The sequence below is a fragment of the Ovis aries genome, chromosome 7, assembly GCF_016772045.2.
Source record: "Ovis aries strain OAR_USU_Benz2616 breed Rambouillet chromosome 7, ARS-UI_Ramb_v3.0, whole genome shotgun sequence".
Classification (NCBI taxonomy): Eukaryota; Metazoa; Chordata; class Mammalia; order Artiodactyla; family Bovidae; genus Ovis; species Ovis aries.
Window position 1 is genome coordinate 38279554 of NC_056060.1, and position 18605 is coordinate 38298158.

Below are 18605 nucleotides of genomic sequence, written 5' to 3' on the forward strand. Positions count from 1 at the left end.
CTAATATCCAATTAATTTTAAACATTGGCATAAAGTTTAACTTGAATGATCAGTTAAAAGGAAAATGATGCCACACACATCTCTACAGTGTGATTTACCTGTCTCTTACATGCTTGCATCACCTGAAAGTCATATGGTTTTCAAATGTAACTTTCATTCCTAATGGCACTGTTGCCATATCTGGCAGGAGACAATACAGTAATGCCGAAAAGGCTCCTATGCAGTCTTGTTAGTGTTTTAAAGAACCTAATGCTTGGGACCAGTGAAATCCACAGAAATTCACTCTTGCCTGTAAGAACTTTTGAAAATCGTTTATAATATCATATATAAAACGAATCACCAGTCCAGGTTCGATTCATGATACTGGATGCTTGGGGCTGGTGTACTGAGATGACCCAGAGGGATGGTACGGGGAGGGAGGAGAGAGGGGGGTTCAGGATGGGGAACACGTGTATACCTGTGGCAGATTCATGTTGATGTATGGCAAAACCAATACAATATTGTAGAGTAATTAACCTCTGATTAAAACAAATAAATTTATATTAAAAAATAAAAACAAAACAAAAAAATAAAATAACAACAACAACAAACCAAATAAGGCAGGAGCCTAAATTCTTAGACTGAAGGTAAAAAGTCAGATTTGGTGGTTCTCAGTGACCGTTGGTGGATTTCCTAGAAGGGTGGGATGAGGAGTGTGGAGTGTTCAGAGGTGATTTCTCTTGTTGCCTTTTATGTCTCACTGATTTTCATCTTACACATCCTTACACTTCTTTATTCTGCTCTTTACCATCACCCTGATGTCTGAAGTCCACAGTGCCAGATTATTACATAGTACTGCTACTGCTACTGCTAAGTCGCTTCAGTCATGTCTGACTCTGTGCGACCCCATAGACGGCAGCCCACCAGGCTCCCCCCACCCCTGGGATTCTCCAGGCAAGAACACTGGAGTGGGTTGCCATTTCCTTCTCTAATGCATGAAAGTGAAAAGTGAAAGTGAAGTCGCTCAGTTGTGTAAGACTTCACCACCCCATGGACTGCAGCCCACCAGGCTCCTCCGTCCATGGGATTTTCCAGGCAAGAGTACTGGAGTGGGGTGCCATCGGCTTCTCCATCTTTAATAATAATTGCATGGTAAATGTAGTTTTTATAGTTTTATTCACTCAACATATACAGTTCTGCGACTGCATCATCAAAAGCTGCTTTTGCCAACCTGCAGGCACGGTTTGAGGGAATTAAGAATTTCATAGTAGAATACAGGGAAATTGAGAGCAAGACCTAAGCAAATGGTATGTGTCGGTGGAAGTTCTGTTACTGCAATATCACTAGGAGCTTTAAAGCCACTAAGTTATTCTCCATAGCCTCCTTTTTCTCATTTCCAGGTAGTCCCCTTTCATTTTATAATAGGAAATCTTGGACTTGCCAGTGTTAGCTGCTGGAATGAGGGGTTTGTTCAGTACATCCAGAATGTCACAACAGATTAGTTTAGCCCCAACTATTTGCCACTATTCCCGAATCATTTTGAGTTTGCCTTTACCTCTCTTGTTTTCTTCTTTCTGTTCAGTGCTGCCAATTATTCTCCAGGAAGCTCTCTTAGCTCCAGTAGCATTTTCACATGCAACAGATGAGAAATTTCTTTATTCAACTGTCAACTCCACATCCAATCCTGCTTCTTTCTTCATGGATTCCACCGTTTCATCCTATCACTCAGCTGGCTTGGCCAGCTCTGCCTGGTACACCAGATCCTCCCATCACCCATAACAGCAGTGGGTCAGGCAGGCTTTACGTGATAGACGGAAGTGCAGGGCAATAGCGTCTGGGACCTTCAGTCTCTCACTCAATGTCCAGGCATCAAAAATCAAGCACTTCTTTTAAACAGCACATAGGCTTGCTAATATTTCCTCTGTATATACATGTGTTTAACATTATATGTAATAAAAATGAATCATTCAATATAAAAAAATAAACAGCACATAGTTATATTCTTTTTTTTTTTCAAAAAAGTCTGACAATATTTTTATTTTACCCAGAACACTTTGCTTTATTCATTTAGTATATTGATATAGTTGGGTATAAGTGTTCCTTTTCATGTCATAATTTCTCTTTTTTGTGTGTCCTTTCTTTGTCTTTTTTATATTAATGGATGATATCTTTATTGTAACCCTTTTTCTGATATTCATTGGGACTTTAAAAGTTTCTATTATTTTGTTGATTGTCTTAAAGCATGCAACATACATACTTAAGTTATCTAAAAATATCAATATCTTTACCATCCTCTTAAAATAAGAATCTTAGAACACGTTGCTCCTTTAAATCCGATTCTGACATATGTTACTGAGCCTTGATTTTACATTTACTGAATATTATCATAACCTTAAACCTGTACTATTTTTTAAATTACCCATATATACGCTAGCTTATAGTAAGGTAAGTTAAGTGAAAGTCACTCAGTCTGTCCAACTCTTTGCGACCCCATGGACTATACAGTTCTTGGAATTCTCCAGGCCAGAATATTGCAGTGGGTAGCCTTTCCCTCCCCAGGGGATCTTCCCATCCCGAAGATCGAACCTCGGTCTCCTAAATGCATGGATTCTTTACCAGCTGAGCCACAAGGGAAGCCCAGGAATACTTGAGTGGGTAGCCCATCCCTTCTCCAGGGGATATTCCCGGCCCAGGAATCCAACTGGGGTCTCCTGTACTATAGGAGGATTCTTTACCAACTGAGCTATCAGGAAAGCCTTATTTGCCCTTAATGCCTTCTTTCATTATAGACCTTCCAAATCTATGATCACTTTCCTTTTGCCTAAAGTATATCATATAGAATTATCTTCAGTGAACTTTCTGATCTTTATTTTCTAAAAATATATTTTAAATTTCATTCTTAAAAGACATTTTCCTTGTGTATATTGGATTACATGTTGGCAGTAATTTTTTTCCAGCACATCAGGATATAATTCCACTGTCTTCAGAAGGCCATTATTGCTGTAGAGAAGTAAGCTCAACATCTCACACTTTGAAATGAATGAAATGAAGAGAAATGAATGCCTTTTTTTTCCTCCAGCTACTTTGCCAATCTTTTTTGTTTTTGATGTTCTAAAGCTTCAGTAAAATGTTTCTAGGTATAGGCTCCTTTCTATGTTTAGTTTGGATATATTGGGCTTCTTAAATCTCTTGATTTATGTTTGATGACTTTCATCTAGGAAAGTTTTGGAAAATTCTCATTGTAAGCTCTTCAAATAACCCCTGTATGTTTTTCTTTGTACTCTTCTTGAAGATCATTTTTATTCCGTCTTCCATGTCTCTCAATCTCAATTCCAAATGCTCCATTTGAGGTTTCTGCATTGCATTATGAATAAATTCTCTGAGCTAATTCAGTCACTGATTTTTTTTTTTGGCTCTGCTTAATCAGCTAAACTCATCCATCATGTTATTACATCAGTTATTAGTTATTAATAACTAATTATCAATATGTGTAGTTCTTTGGTATACTTTTATACCAATGTTTTAGTACATTTTCATGACCTGCAAAGGTAGTAAGACTTGCCTTTTATTACTTTGTTTTATTTAAAACTAAGTAATTGTTTTAAACTGTCTGATGTTTCTAATTTCAGTGTTGAGATAGATTTTCTCTTAACTTTCTCTCAGGGCATCTTGTTTATGTGTATTCTTTGTTAATTTTAACTCTGTGCCACTCATTGTCCTTTAAAAATATTTATGAGAATATTTCATGCCAAAGATGATGCCTTCCTCCTCCAGAGATCCATGTCCACAGGCAGCTCTTAGCATCAATATCTCGTTGTTGTTCAGTGACTAAGCTGTGTGACACTCTTTGTGACCCCATGGACTATAACATGTCAAGCTCCTCTGTCTTCCACTATCCCCTAGAGTTTGCTCAAATTCATGTCCATTGATTTGGAGTTGCTATCTGACCATTTCATCCTTTGCCACCTCCTTCTCCTTTTGCCTTCAATCTTTCCCAGCATCAGGGTCTTTTTCAATGAGTCGGTTCTTCCCATTAAGTAGACAAAGTACTGGAACATCAGCTTCAGCATCAGTCCTTCCAACGAATATTTAGGGTTGATTTCCTTTGGGTTGACTGATTTGACCTCCTTACTATACAAGGAATTCTCAGAAGTCTTCTCCGGCACCATGATTTCAAAGCATCAATTTTTTGGCTCTCATCCTTATTGGTCCAACTCTCACATCTATACATGACTACTGGAAAAACCATAGTTTTGACAGTGTGAATCTTTGTCAGTAAAGTCATCTTTCTGCTTTTTAAACCACCATCTATGTTTGTCATAGCTTTCCTTTCAAGGTGCAAGTGTCTTAAAAGCCATTTCATGGCTGCTGTCATCATCTACCATGATTTTGGAGCCCAAGAAAATAAAATCTGTCACTGCTTCCATTTTTTCCTCTTTTATTTGCCATGTAGTGATGGAACCAGATGCCATGATCTTACTTTTTCAATGCTGAATTTGAAGACAGCTTTTTCATTCTCCTCTTTCATCCTCATCAACAGGCTCTTTAGTTCCTCTTCACTTTCTGCATTAGAGTGGTATCTTCTGCATGTCTGAGGTTGTTGATATTTCTCCCAGTAATCTTGATTCCAGTTTGTGATTCATCCAGTCTGGTATTTCACATGGTGTACTCTGCATATAAGTTAAATAAGCAGGGTGGCAATATACAGCCTTGTCATACTCCTTTCTCAGTTTTGAACCAGTCTGTTGTTCCATGTTAAGTTCTAACTGTTGCTTCTTGACCTGCATACACATTTCTCAGGAGATAGGTAAAGTGGTCTGGTATTCCCATCTCTTTAAGAATTTTCCACAGTTGGTTGTGATCCACACAAAGGTTTTACTTCAGTCAATGAAGCAGATGTTCTGGAACTCCCTTGCTTTCTTATCATCCAGCAAATATTGGCAATTTGATCTCTAGTTCTTCTCTTTGATATCCAGTTTGTACATCTGGAAGTTCTCAGTTCACTTACTGCTGAAACCTAGATTGAAGGATTTTGAGCATTACTCTGCTACATGTGAAATGAGCACAATTGTAGGGTAGTTTGAGCAATCTTTGGTGTGTCCCTTCTCTGGGACTGGAATGAAAATTGATGTTTTCCAGTTTTGTGGCCACTGCTGAGTTTTCCAAATTTGCTGGCATACTGAGTACAGCACTTTAACAGCATCATCTTTTAGGATTTGAAACAACTCAGCTGCAATTACATCACCTCCACTAGCTTTGTTCGCAGTAATGCTTCCTAAGGCCCACTTAACTTCACACTCCAGGATGTCTTGACTCTAGGTGAGTGACCACACTATGGTGGTTAACCTGGTTATTAGGACTTTTTTGTATAGTTCTGTGCATTCTTGCCACCTCTTATTAATAGCTTCTGCTTCTGTTAGGTCCTCATTGTTCCTGTCCTTTATTGTGCCCATCCTTGCTTCAATATTCCCTTGATATCTCCAGTTTTCTTGAAGAGATCTCTAGTCTTTCCTATTCTAATGTTTTCCTCAGTATCTTTGCATTGTTCATGTAAGAAGGTTTTCTTATCTCTCCTTGCTATTCTGTGGAACAGTCTTTTGAGTTCCAACTTCTATTGGTAGACACTTCCCCAGGAAACACCCTGGGTTTGGAGTTCTACTCCTCTTGCCCCAAGATGCCATCAAAACTGAAGTTCAAATTTGCTCGTATCAGCAAATGCCCCCAGGACAAATGTAGTCTCACTGTACTATATTCACATAAATTTGGCATGGCATTTTTAACAACCACTTTAATGCTTTCAGAATATTTTAAGAATATTTCCTAGCATTTTCAGTTGTTGGCATTGAAAGGGTTTATGGAGTATTTTGGCTATTTTATGCCCAGAAATGCATGCCTCATTTTACCAAGAGGAATGTGTGTGCATGCTCAGTCATGCAGTCTTGTGAAGCCCACCAGGCTGGTGTGTCCATGGGATATCTGAGTCAAGAATACTGGAGTGGGCAGTTATTTCCTCCTCGAGGGGATCTTCCTGACTCAGGGATCAAACCCACATCTCTTGCATCTCCTGCATTCTTTATCCACTGAGCCAACTGGGAAGCCCATGGATCTAAACTTCAGAATGGAGCAGTGACTGCAGGATACAGTGTTGTTAAGATATCTCAAGGTAAGTATTAACAAAGGCATTGTGTGTCTGTGGGTGTTCAGTTGCTTAGTTGTGTCCAACTCTGTGTCTCCATGGGCTGTAGCCTGCCAAACTCCTCTGTATATTGGAGTTTGAATACTCCAATAAGTTTTATATATTACCCAAGAATACTGCAGTGGGTTGCATTTCTTACTCCAGAGGATCTTCCAGACCCAGGGATCGAACCTGTGTCTCATGTGTCTCCTATATAGGCAGGTTGATTCTTTACCACTGTACCACCTGGGAATCCCATAGTAAAGGCATAGAGAATGTCAAATTTGAATTTACTCTTGAATATAATCACAGAGTTTGAGGAAAATAAAAGTTCCTAAAAGAAATAAACACAAACTAGCATAGATATATGTGGATCCAGAGAGTTGTGTTACAAAAATTAAAGTAGTCATATGTTTCTAAGAGCAGGACGTATTCAAATGTGCCAAATCCTAGCAAGTCAGGAATTAATACTGAAAATATGTACTGTTTTTGACAAATTCAATATCATAATGATTATAGTGAAAGTACTTTCTGTGAAGTATTTATAGTCTGGTTTACAGGGTTTTGGCATGTATGAGGATGGTTAAATAGTGGAGGTCATTAATGACAGCTATTTGTTCAAAAATGTTGTCTGTGATTATAAAAGATGGTTACTTATATTTATTCTACCTTCAAAATACATTAGGAGTTTGTACATTTCTCTCAGTCTTCACTACCACCAGTGTTACCTTTTATGCGTGTGTGTTAATTGCTCAGTCATGTCCAACTATTTGCAACCCCATGAACTATAGCCCACCAGGCTTGTCTGCCCATGCCAAGAATACTAGAGGAGGTAGCCATTCCTTTCTCCAGTGGATCTTCCCAACCCAGAGGTCGAATCCTGGTCTCTTGCATTGGCAGCTGGATTCTTCACCATCTGAGCCACCACAAATGTCCTGCAACAGTCTTCAACCAGGCCAACATGCTTCTTCTTTTGACCCTCTCGATATTCTTTTAAAAGAGAAATCAGCTCCTTTATTCGCCTTCTTAGAACATTTTATTGACTCACCCCTGCTTGTTAACCAGGCCTACCAGGCCCTACAGGTTCTGGGTCTGGCCATATAGCCATCTACTCTCATCTTGAACACTGTGCTTCAAAAATACACGTTTTCTTCCTGCTTCTGTATGACAAACCCTTCTGGACAACAAACCTCCGATGTTTTTTCTTCCGAATTTGTTCTTTTCTTTATTCTTTCCTTTTACTCTTTCTTTTACTATTTCTAAGTCTCATGTTTTAGATTTTTTTACCTCAAGAAAGTCTACCCTTGGTCAACAGTAAGTGAAGCATCTCTCCTCCTGTGAATAATACAATGTTATCATCCATTGCATTTGCTTCCTGTGTTAGCTTTATTATAAAGAAAGTTACAAATTCCCAGTCATTGCATCACTCTGCTGAATCTATCGAGTACCTAGTATTATATTTGCATGCTCAGTCACTTCAGTCATATCCAGCTCTTTTCTGACCTGTGGACTGTAGCGCACTAGGCTCCTCTGTCCTTGAAATTCCCCAGGCAAGAATACTGGAGTGGGTTAGCCAAGACCTCCTCCAGGGGATCTTCCTGACCCAGGAATCAAACCCATATATTGCTTACACCTCCTGCATTGGCAGACAGGTTCTTCACCACCAGCGCCACCTGAGAAGCCCCACCTAGTTTTATATCTAGTGACAAGGATTATTGATTAGGAACCCCCCCCCAAATGATTAAATTAATTGCATTGGTGTTTGAACACTGTTTTGGATTTATTATCTTTCTTTTCTCCCTGAAAGTCAAGGAGTGGGACCAGAAGTTCCAATCTTCCAACAATGGCGTGGTCTTTTTGGAGGAGGTTGGTTCCAGGCCAGGAATGAAGAACAAAGATTTTATATAGATATATATCCCATCAATTTACAGCAATTACTATTGCCTTCTAAGAATCTGCACATTGATTATATTAAATTGTGTATACTTACCTATATTACAATATTATCTTTACACTGATACTATAAATTCCATGTTAATAGGAGTCATTTTTATTCATTTAAAAAAATATCTTATTATATCATCTCTCACCCAACGTTATCTAAGAATCTTATAAGTTTGGGCATGGTTGATAAAAATAAAACAAGGGTATTTTGAGCATATATCTGTTTAGTTACATAAAGCTTCAGTGTATCACGTGGTCAGATCTAAATGGCTGTCTTAAAGGTAAATTAGCCTAGGTTCAAATATGTTTAGTGTCTCTCAGTGGACATAAACAGATTACTTTCATTCATCTTTTCGAAGTTCAGTTTCCTTAACATCATTCTTGCTGTTCAGTCACTGTCGTGTCTGACTCTTTGCAACCCCATGGACTGCAGCACGCCAGGCTTCCCTGCCCATCACCAACTCCCAGAGCTTACTCAAACTCATGTTCATCGCATTGGTGATGCCATCCAACTATCTTATCCTCTGTCATCCCCTCTCCTCTCACCTTCAATCTTTCCCAGAATCAGGATGTTTTCCAATGTGTCAGTTCTTTCTATAGGTGGCCAAAGTATTGGAGTTTTAGCTTCAGTATCAGTCCTTCAGTGAATATTCAGGCATGATTTCCTTTAGGATTCACTGGTTTGATCTTGCATTCCAAGGGACTCTCAAGAATCTTCTCAAACACCACAGTTCAAAAGCATCAGTTCTTCAGTGCTCAGCTTTCTTTATCATCCAGCTCTCATATTCATACATGACTACTGGAAAAACCATAACTTTGGCTATATGGACCTTTGTGGCAAAGTAGTGTCTCTGCTTTTTAATATGCTGCTTAGGTTGGTCATAGCTTTTCTTCCATAGCTTTTCTGAGCTGTATCCTTTATAACAAACTGGGAAGCCTAAGAAAAAGTGTTTTCTCAAGTTCTGTGAGTCCTTTTAGCAAATTATCAAATGGGAGGAGCTGCCAAGTCATGGGAACTCCCAAATTTGTAGTTGGTTTGTTAGAATGACAACTGGGAATTGTGACTGATGTCTAAAGTGAAAGCAGTTTTGTGGCACTGACCCCTTTAGCTTGTAGGCTCTACACTAATGCTAGGCAGTTAGTGTCAGAAATGAATTGATTTATAGATATCTAGATGATGTCAGAGAATCAGAGAACTGGTGTTAAAAAACACACCTCTTACTTGGTGTCAGAAAGAATAGAATTGCTAGTCAAGTCTTAAATAAGCCTAATTTATTCAATAGGGAAATATAAAGAATGGACTTGGAAAAAGATGCCTGAGAAGTCTAGGATCTGGCTAATGTATCTAGAAAAGATAGAGAGTGAAACAGCTAACATTTATCCATTAATGTACTCTATATGACTGTGCTAGCACTTTTCACATACTTATTACCTCATTCAATCCTTACAGGAACCTTGTAAAATGTATATTATTATCTTCATTTTACACATGAAGAAACTAAATCTGAGATGCTATATTCTCAAGCATCCCACACAGCCCAGGTGACAGACTTCAGACCCAAAACAACATGACTTCAAAGTCCATGTTCTTTCCAACACAGCAGACTAAGGAAACAGTGCCAAAAGCAAACTGTAAATTAGTCTCTAACATAATGTTAGCCTTGCATAGAAGCTTTTCCATTTCTTTTCCATGGGAAAGACATGCAAAAAAGCAAAATGGTTGTCTGGGGAGGCCTTACAAATAGCTGGGAAAAGAAGAGAAGTGAAAAGCAAAGGAGAAAAGGAAAGATACATGCATCTGGATGCAGAGTTCCAAACAATACCAGTGAGAGATAAGAAAGCCTTCCTCAGAGATCAATGCAAAGAAATTGAGGAAAACAAAAGAATGGGAAGGACTGGAGATCTCTTCAGGAAAATTGGAGACACCAAGGGAACATTTCATGCAAAGATGGGCTCGATATAGGACAGAAATGGTAGAGACCTAACAGAAGCAGAAGATATTAAGAAGAGATGGCAAGAATACACAGAAGAACTGTACAGAAAAGATCTTCACAACCCGGATAATCACGATGGTGTGATCACTCACCTAGAGCCAGACATCCTGGAATGTGAAGTCAAGTAGGCCTTAGAAAGCATCACTACGAACAAAGCTGGTGGAGGTGATGGAATTCCAGTGGAGCTATTTCAAATCCTGAAGGATGATGCTGTGAAAGTATTGCACTCAATATGCCAGCAACTTTTGAAAACTCAGCAGTGGCCACAGGACTGGAAAAGGCGTTTTCATTCCAATCCCAAAGAAAGGCAATGCCAAAAAATGCTCAAACTACTGCACAATTGCACCCATCTCACACACTAGAAAAGTAATGCTCAAAATTCTCCAAGCCAGGCTTCAGCAATACATGAACTGTGAACTTCCAGATGTTCAAGCTGGTTTTACAAAAGGCAGAGGAACCAGAGACCAAATTGCCAACATCTGCTGGATCATCAAAAAAGCAAGAGAGTTCCAGAAAAACATATATTTCTGCTTTATTGACTATGCCAAAGCCTTTGATTGTGTGGGTCACAATAAACTGTGGAAAATTCTGAAAGATGGGAATACCAGACCTCCTGACCTGCCTCTTGAGAAACCTATATGCAGGTCAGAAAGCAACAGTTAGAACTAGACATGGAACAACAAACTGGTTCAAAATAGGAAAAGGAGTACATGCAGGCTGTATATTGTCACTCTGATTATTTAACTTATATGCAGGTTCATCATGAGAAACACTGGGCTGGAAGAAGCACAAGCTGGAATTAAGACTGTTGGAAGAAATATCAATAACCTCAGATATGCAGATGACACCACCCTTATGGCAGAAAGTGAAGAGGAACTAAAAAGCCTCTTGATGAAAGTGAAAGTGGAGAGTGAAAAAGTTGGCTTAAAGCTCAACATTCAGAAAACGAAGATCATGGCATCTGGTCCCATCACTTCATGGCAAATAGATGGGGAAACAGTGGAAGCAGTGTCAGGCTTTATTTTTCTGGGATCCAAAATCACTGCAGATGGTGATTGCAGCCATGAAATTAAAAGATGCTTACTCCTTGGAAGGAAAGTTATGACCAACCTGGATAGCATATTCAAAAGCAGAGGCATTACTTTGCCAACGGAGTTTCATCTAGTCAAGGCTATGGTTTCTCCAGTGGTCATGTATGGATGTGAGAGTTGGACTATGAAGAAAACTGAACACCAAAGAATTGATGCTTTTGAACTGTGGTGTTGGAGAAGACTCTTGAGAGTTCCTTGGATTGCAAGGAGATCCAACCAGTCCATCCTATGAGAGATCAGTCCTGGGTGTTCATTGGAAGGACTGATGCCAAAGCTGAATCTCCAATATTTTGGCCATCTAATGTGAAGAGTTGAGTCACTGGAAAAGACCCTGATGCTGGGAGGGATTGGGGGCAGGAGGAGAGGGGACGACAGAGGAGGAGATGGGTGGGTGGCATCCGTGATTTGATGGACATGAGTTTTAGTGAACTCCGGGAGTTGGTGATGGACAGGGAGGCCTGGCGTGCTGCAATTCACGGGGTCGCAAAGAGTTGAACACGACTGAGCGAATGAACTGAACTGAATTGAGATGAACATAGAAGCAGGCAATATTGGAAAACGTGGTTTAGAAATAAAATTGTCTATAGCATTTGTAAATAATTAGCAGGAAAGCAACCCCAAAGATCTGGTGATGCACTTTACAAAATTATTATTCGCCTCTTTTCATAAACACTTTGAGATTGCTAATAATTATTACTTCATATTTTAAGTAGTTTTCTCAGCAGGATAAAATTTCAGAGTTACAGTGTAGAATTATTGTTATGTGACTGAAAATACTGGTACATTTGTATTGTTCACATGAGGCACATGATGCCTAATCTGTAGAATTACTGCAATTTCTTTCTCACAACAAAAATGATAGTACACTCAGTACTTAAGCCTTTTATGGAAGTTTTGCTTTGTGTGATTATAGATACTATTTATTATTTAGCTATTATGTTCCCAAGTGTAAAAGAAAGTGACAAAACAACTCTAAATAATTAAAGGATGTTTGTCATAAAACAATTGATTTAATTATTTGGATTTCTCTGGGATATTAATTATGAATAAAATGGAATTAGCATCTGTCCATATAGGTAGTATAGCCATAAAGAGAATCTAAATGGAACTCAAAATGTTTTCCTTCTAACTCACACAACTAGATTCTTGATATATGTATAAATAGATCTAGAAACATTATTATTCATGATGATAATAAATGTCTTCTAAACTAGGAGAGAAATACATTTCTATTTTTATTTTATTCTTATTTTTTATTTTTTTTTTCTATTTTTATTTTTATGTATGTTATAAGATGGTTGAATGGCATCACCAACTTGGTGGACATGAGTCTGAGCAAGCTCTAGGAGCTGATGATGGACAGGAAAGCCTGGGGTGCTGCAGTCCATGGGGTCACTAAAAGTCAACATGACTGAGTGACTGAACTAAACTTATAAGGCTCGAGCTTCACTGTTTCACATGTGGTTCTCCAGTTTTCCCAATACCATTATTGAAAAGACTATTCTTTCTCCATTGCTTATCCTTGGTTCCCTTATCAAAGATTAGTTGAACATATTACCTTGGGTTTATTTCTGGGCTCTCTATTCTGCTCCATTCTCCAAATGGTGCTGGAGAAGACTCTTGAAAGTGCCCCTTGGACAACAGCGAGATCAAACCAGTCAATCCTAAAGGAAATCATGCCTGAATATTCGTTGGAAGGACTGATGCTGAAGCTGAAACTCCAATACTTTAGCCATCTGATGTGAATAACTGACTCATTGGAAAAAACCCTGATGCTGGGAAAGATTGAAGGCAGGAAGAGAAGGAGATGACAGAAGATGAGATGGTTGGATGGCATCACTGACTCAGTGGAGATGAGTTTGAGCAAGCTCTGGGAGATGGTAAAGGACAGGGAAGCCTGGTATGCTGCAGTTCATGGGGTTGAAAAGAGTCAGATATGACTGAGCAATTGAACAACAACAAAATCCTGTTCCACTGGACCTGCTGAAACAGTCCCTTGCCTCTTGTTTGTAAGAAAAAAAAAAAAAAAAGCTTCTAGGCCTTCCCCACGTTCCAAAGATCAAATTTAATCAAAGAAGTCATATTTTAAATCCAAAAAGTCAATTTTTAAAAGAAAATTCAAAAACAGAGAAAGTAGTCAAGCAAGATCAAATCAAATAATAACAGTTTAACCACAAAACAAAATGAAAGACCTTTAGTTCCTCCTCAAGGGCTATAGATAATATTCTGAGCTGTATCTTTGACCTGTTTCTCACATACTAAATGCTCCACCAGGTAAAGAAGTTAACTGCATGATGACAATGAGTAAGTAGACCCCAAAGTGGTTGGAGCCAGGTAACTGATCATTGAGATTCCTGAAATACCTCCATGTTACCTCTCCATCAACCAATCAGAGAAATGTGCATGAGCTTATCAGGCACCCAGCAACCTTCTCCCTCACACTGTCTTTAAAAACTCCTTTTTAAAAGATATTGGGGATTTCGGGTCTCTTGAGTCCTGGCTACCCATTCTCCTTGATTGGTACTCTGCAATAAACATTGTACTTTCCTTTACCAAAATCCAGCATCCATAGGATGGCTTTGCCACATGTCCAGCAAGTAGACATGCTTGGTTTGGTAAAACTATGTGCCTGCTTTTATGCCAATATTGTATTGTTTTGATTAATATAGCTTTGCAATATAGTCTAAATATAAGAAGTATAATGACACCAGCTTTGTTTTTCTTTCTCAAGATTGCTTTGGCTGTTTGGAGTCTTTTTGGTTGCATAAAATTTTAGGACTGTTGTTTCTATTTCTGTAAAAATTGGCATTGAAATTTTGATTATGATTGTATTAAATCTATAGATTGTTTTGTGCAATACAGATATCTTAATGTTTATTATTCAAATAACATTATTATTCAAATGCATGAGTAATTAATATTTTTTCATTTATTTGTATCTTCTTTGATTTATTTCATCAGTGTCTCATAGTTTTCAGTGTATATATCTTTCAACTCCTTGGATAAAGTTATATCCAAGTATTTTATTCTTTTCAATGCTGTAAATTGGATTATTTTCTGAAATTCCTTTTCTTGACAGTTCATTGTTACTGTATAGAAACTCAACTATTTTTCTATGTTGTTTTTGTGTCCTGAAGACTTACTTGATAGCAAAAAAAATCTACTCAAAATGGATTAAAGACTTAAACATAAGTCCTGAAACCATAAAACTCCCAGAACAAAACTTGGTGGGTAAACTCCTTGACATTGATCTTGGCAATGTGTTTTTAGATTTGAATCCAAAAGCAAAGACACTAAAATCAAAAACAAATGAGTGGAATTACATCAAACCAAAAAGGTTCTTCACAGAAGAAAACAAACAATTTTTTAAAAGCCAAACAAACAAACAGAAAAAAAAAACAAACACAAAACACCAACAAACTGAAAAGGCAATCCGAGGAATGGGAGAAAGTATTTCAAACCACGTATCTGATAAGAATTCAATATTCAAAATATATGAACTATTTTATTCAGTCATGAGAAGAAAAGGAAATATTGCCACTTGGAACAACATGAGGACCTTGAAGGCTAAAGGAAATAAGTGAGAGAGAGAAAGACAAACATTGCATGATATCACTTATAAATTGAATATATCTATTACTATGCTTATATCTATAATTTAAAAGGTAAAACTCATAAAAATAGAGCTAAAAGATGGTTGCCAGGGCTTGGGGGATGGAAGAAATAAGTTGGTAAAAGTATATACCAATTTTCAAGTATAAAATGAATAAGATCTGGGGATCTAATATATAACATTGTGATGACAGTAAATGACACTGTAGTGTATAATTGAAATTTCCTAAGACAGAATAACTTAAATGTTTTCACACACACACACACACACACACAGAAGGTAAATATATGATATAATTAAATATATATCATTAATTCTTCTTGGAAGAATGTTTTCACAATGTATACATATATCAAATCATCATGTTACACCTTAAATATTATAATTTTATTTGCAACTGATACCCAAATAAGGTAGAAAAAATCTATTTCCTATTCTTTGTTCTTGTTTCCTTCTCATTGCCTTGTTTACATTTTTCTTGTTGTTTAAATGGTTAATGGTCAACTTTGTGCAAGATGCTATAATTAAATAGTTATATGTAATATGCTTGGGGAAAGTTTGTTAACAGCTATATCATTTTTTAAAATGTATGAGCAGTGTCTTACTAACAAAAAAGTGAGACATTCCAGAAAAAAAAAAAAAACCCTTGTAGTTATTTAGTTAACATACATGCACGTGGATATGTTTAAGAGATATTTTAGTGAAGTAGCATGAGAAAATTGCAAAGGACATTAAACATGTTACACTAGTGCTCAAGGTTTATGATTATAGCCACTGATTTAACTAGAGCATCTTTTGTTTTCTATTCATCACAACAAATCTGAAGCTTTCTCCTGTGTGCTCCGTCACTCAGTCGTGTCTGACTCTTTGTGACCCCATGAACTTTAGACCACCCTGCTCCTCTGTCCATGGGATTCTCTAGGCAAGGATGCTGGAGTGGGTGCCACTCCAGGGGATCTTCCCGACCTAGGAATTGAACTTGCAGGCAGATTCTTTACTGTGCCACCAAGGAAGCCCTCCTTTAGGTTATTCACTTTTAAAGCTGCTACCAGAAAAGCTGCATCCCCTTTCCCATCTCCTTGCTTCTGTTGTTGTTCCCTGTAGTTGCATACTTTAAAAAAACTACTTAAAAAAACAACTTAGAAAAAAAAAAAAACAACCTCTACTAAGTGAGAAGGATTTCTCCAAAAGATTTATAAATGACAAAAAATTATATCTGTTCACAGTTTTGCAGTTTCTGACTCGACCTTTTGTATAAAAATATGATGAGGGTGAAACAATATAAATGAATACAATTCATACATAATTAAATCACACATAGGGTCAGAAAGAATCATAGTTTCACATTCAGTCATCTGTTTAAAGGCTTTATTAAAGCTTTATTGAATATTGATTTACAGAAACAAAGTAAACAACAAAAAATAAAATTGAGGTGTTGCATGCTAAGCAATTCACCTTGTCAAAACCTTATGCTTCTCGTTCTTGTTAAAAGAAGAAAAAACAAAAAACACAAAAACCACTTTGTTTCTCTTCTAAATTTCCTCTATTAAAATTTCTTATCCTCTCTTCCATCCACACTGTACTCATTAGTTTGTTTCATTTTATTCTCTACATTCTTCTTACTGTGACCAAATGTCCTCAACATGTAATATTTTCATTATATGTAGCTCCCCTAGGAAGCAGCATTCTTCACCCTTTTCCATTGCTTTGATCAGGGGAATCGCTGCAATTGCCTCACTGTAATTGCCAACACTATCTCAAGTTTTAGTTAATAAAATTCTGTTGCATGTTGCAAACACACAAGAAAAAATGCTGAGTCAGAAGAAAACACTATTGGACTATTTCTGTATTTTTTAAATTAAACATACAGCACTTTAAATCAAAACACCAACATAAAAAGAGAAACTTTGACTGCAATATCACTTTTTAAAAGTGGAGCACAAGCCCAACTAGATTCCAATAGTGTATCTAAAGATTCTTTGTGCTCTTTTTCTATTAGGAAATGAAACAGGATTAATCATTTAAAATAGCTGTTTCTACCTCAAAACTATGTACATTTGGCTCAGCAGATAAAGAATCCACCTGCAATGCAGGAGACACAGGAAACTCGGGTTCAATCCTTGGGTCAGGAAGATCCCTTGGAGGAGGAAATAGCAACCCACTCCAATATTCTTGTCTGGGAAAATCCCATGGACAGAGGAGCCTTATGGGCTACAGTCCAAGGGTCACAGAGTTGAATATGACTGAGCAAGAGCATAACCTACATGTGAAATGTACATTATTACTCTGAAGTATTACTTTTTTATTAAAAAATTATAACTGTGTGGTGATAGAAGTCAACTAGACTAATGACAATCATTTAACAATATATACAGGTATTAAATCATTATGCTATACATCTGAAATGTTATATATCATTTATATCTCAGTTTTAAAAATACATATATATGTATAGTTTAATGTTGAGGGACTCTTGGCAATATATATTTGGTAATAATTTCAATTGGAAAAGGAATTTTTAATAAGAGTAATATAACACCTATTCTTTCTGGGTGACCTTTTATATTTACTTCTTTGTTAATTTGGGAGGAAAGTACATTTAACACAGACACTGTAGAAATCTTCAACTGATTAGTTCATACCAACCTAGATAGCATATTAAAAAGCGAGATATTACTTTGCCAACAAAGGTCCGTCTAGTCAAGGCTATGGTTTTTCCAGTGGTCACATATGGAAGTGAGAGTTGGACTGTGAAGAAAGCTGAGTGCCGAAGAATTGATGCTTTTGAACTGTGGTGTTGGAGAAGACTCTTGAGAGTCCCTTGGACTGCAAGGAGATCCAACCAGTCCATCCTAAAGGAGATCAGTCCTGGGTGTTCTTTGGAAGGACTGATGTTGAAGCTGAAACTCCAATACTTTGGCCACCTCATGTGAAGAGCTGACTCATTGGAAAAGACTCTGATGCAGGGAGGGATTGGGGGCAGGAGGAGAAGGGGACAACAGAGGATGAGATCGCTGGATGGTATCACAGACTCGATGGACATGAGTTTGGGTAAACTCTGGGAGTTGGTGATGGACAAGGAGGCCTGGCGTGTTGTGATTCATGGGGTCGCAAAGAGTTGGACATGACTGAGCGACTGAACTGAACTGAACTGAACTTGCTTCATGAGAAAAAAGGGCTACATGAAAGGAAGAAAATGTATCCTCAATAATAAAATGTATTATTATTCAGAAAATATTTTAAGGTCAATTATCTAGAGTTTTAGTAATTAATGTATAGTTTGAGGTTAAGGTCTGGTTCAAAAACTGTTACAGTTGTGTGACAAGATAAGGAGGTTGTACCAAAATGTAAACTAATTACATCACGGCATACTGCTAAATTCAGCTGATAATTTGAGTGGGAAACTTAGGAAATTGGTAAAAGCAATTATACAATGCATTTTTATTGATGAAGTCAGTTAAAAACTTGTCTGATTTCCCTTTAAAGCCTCTTAGAGCTATCTTGTGGGTCTATGTAATTCAATAAACTTGTCTCAAAGTAAAAATTAAGACTTAGATGAAAGCTGGAAAACTGACTTGCTAACAACAAAGTCAAACAATATCTGAGATGAAGTTCTAGTGATGATTCAGAAGAACCACGAGAAACTAATCTTCAAAACCTCAACCTTTTCTGCACTTGGTATTCATCAATGAAAGGAATATTTCAGACTCATAAGCAGTAAGAATCACTTCAATAAAACTGGCCTTTTATAATACTTAAACTCTAAGCCAACCAGGAGGTTCAATTAAGCAGAATAACATTCTCAGAAA

General features: G+C 37.4%; 1 protein-coding gene and 1 pseudogene across 1 annotated transcript in view; both read right to left on the minus strand.

The window, feature by feature from the left end:
* The window catches only part of MDGA2 (MAM domain containing glycosylphosphatidylinositol anchor 2), a 925916-nt gene that overhangs the window by 154912 nt on the left and 752399 nt on the right, over nucleotides 1-18605 (minus strand). The window lies entirely within an intron of this gene.
* LOC105612216 (14-3-3 protein epsilon-like) lies at nucleotides 979-13552 on the minus strand (annotated as a pseudogene).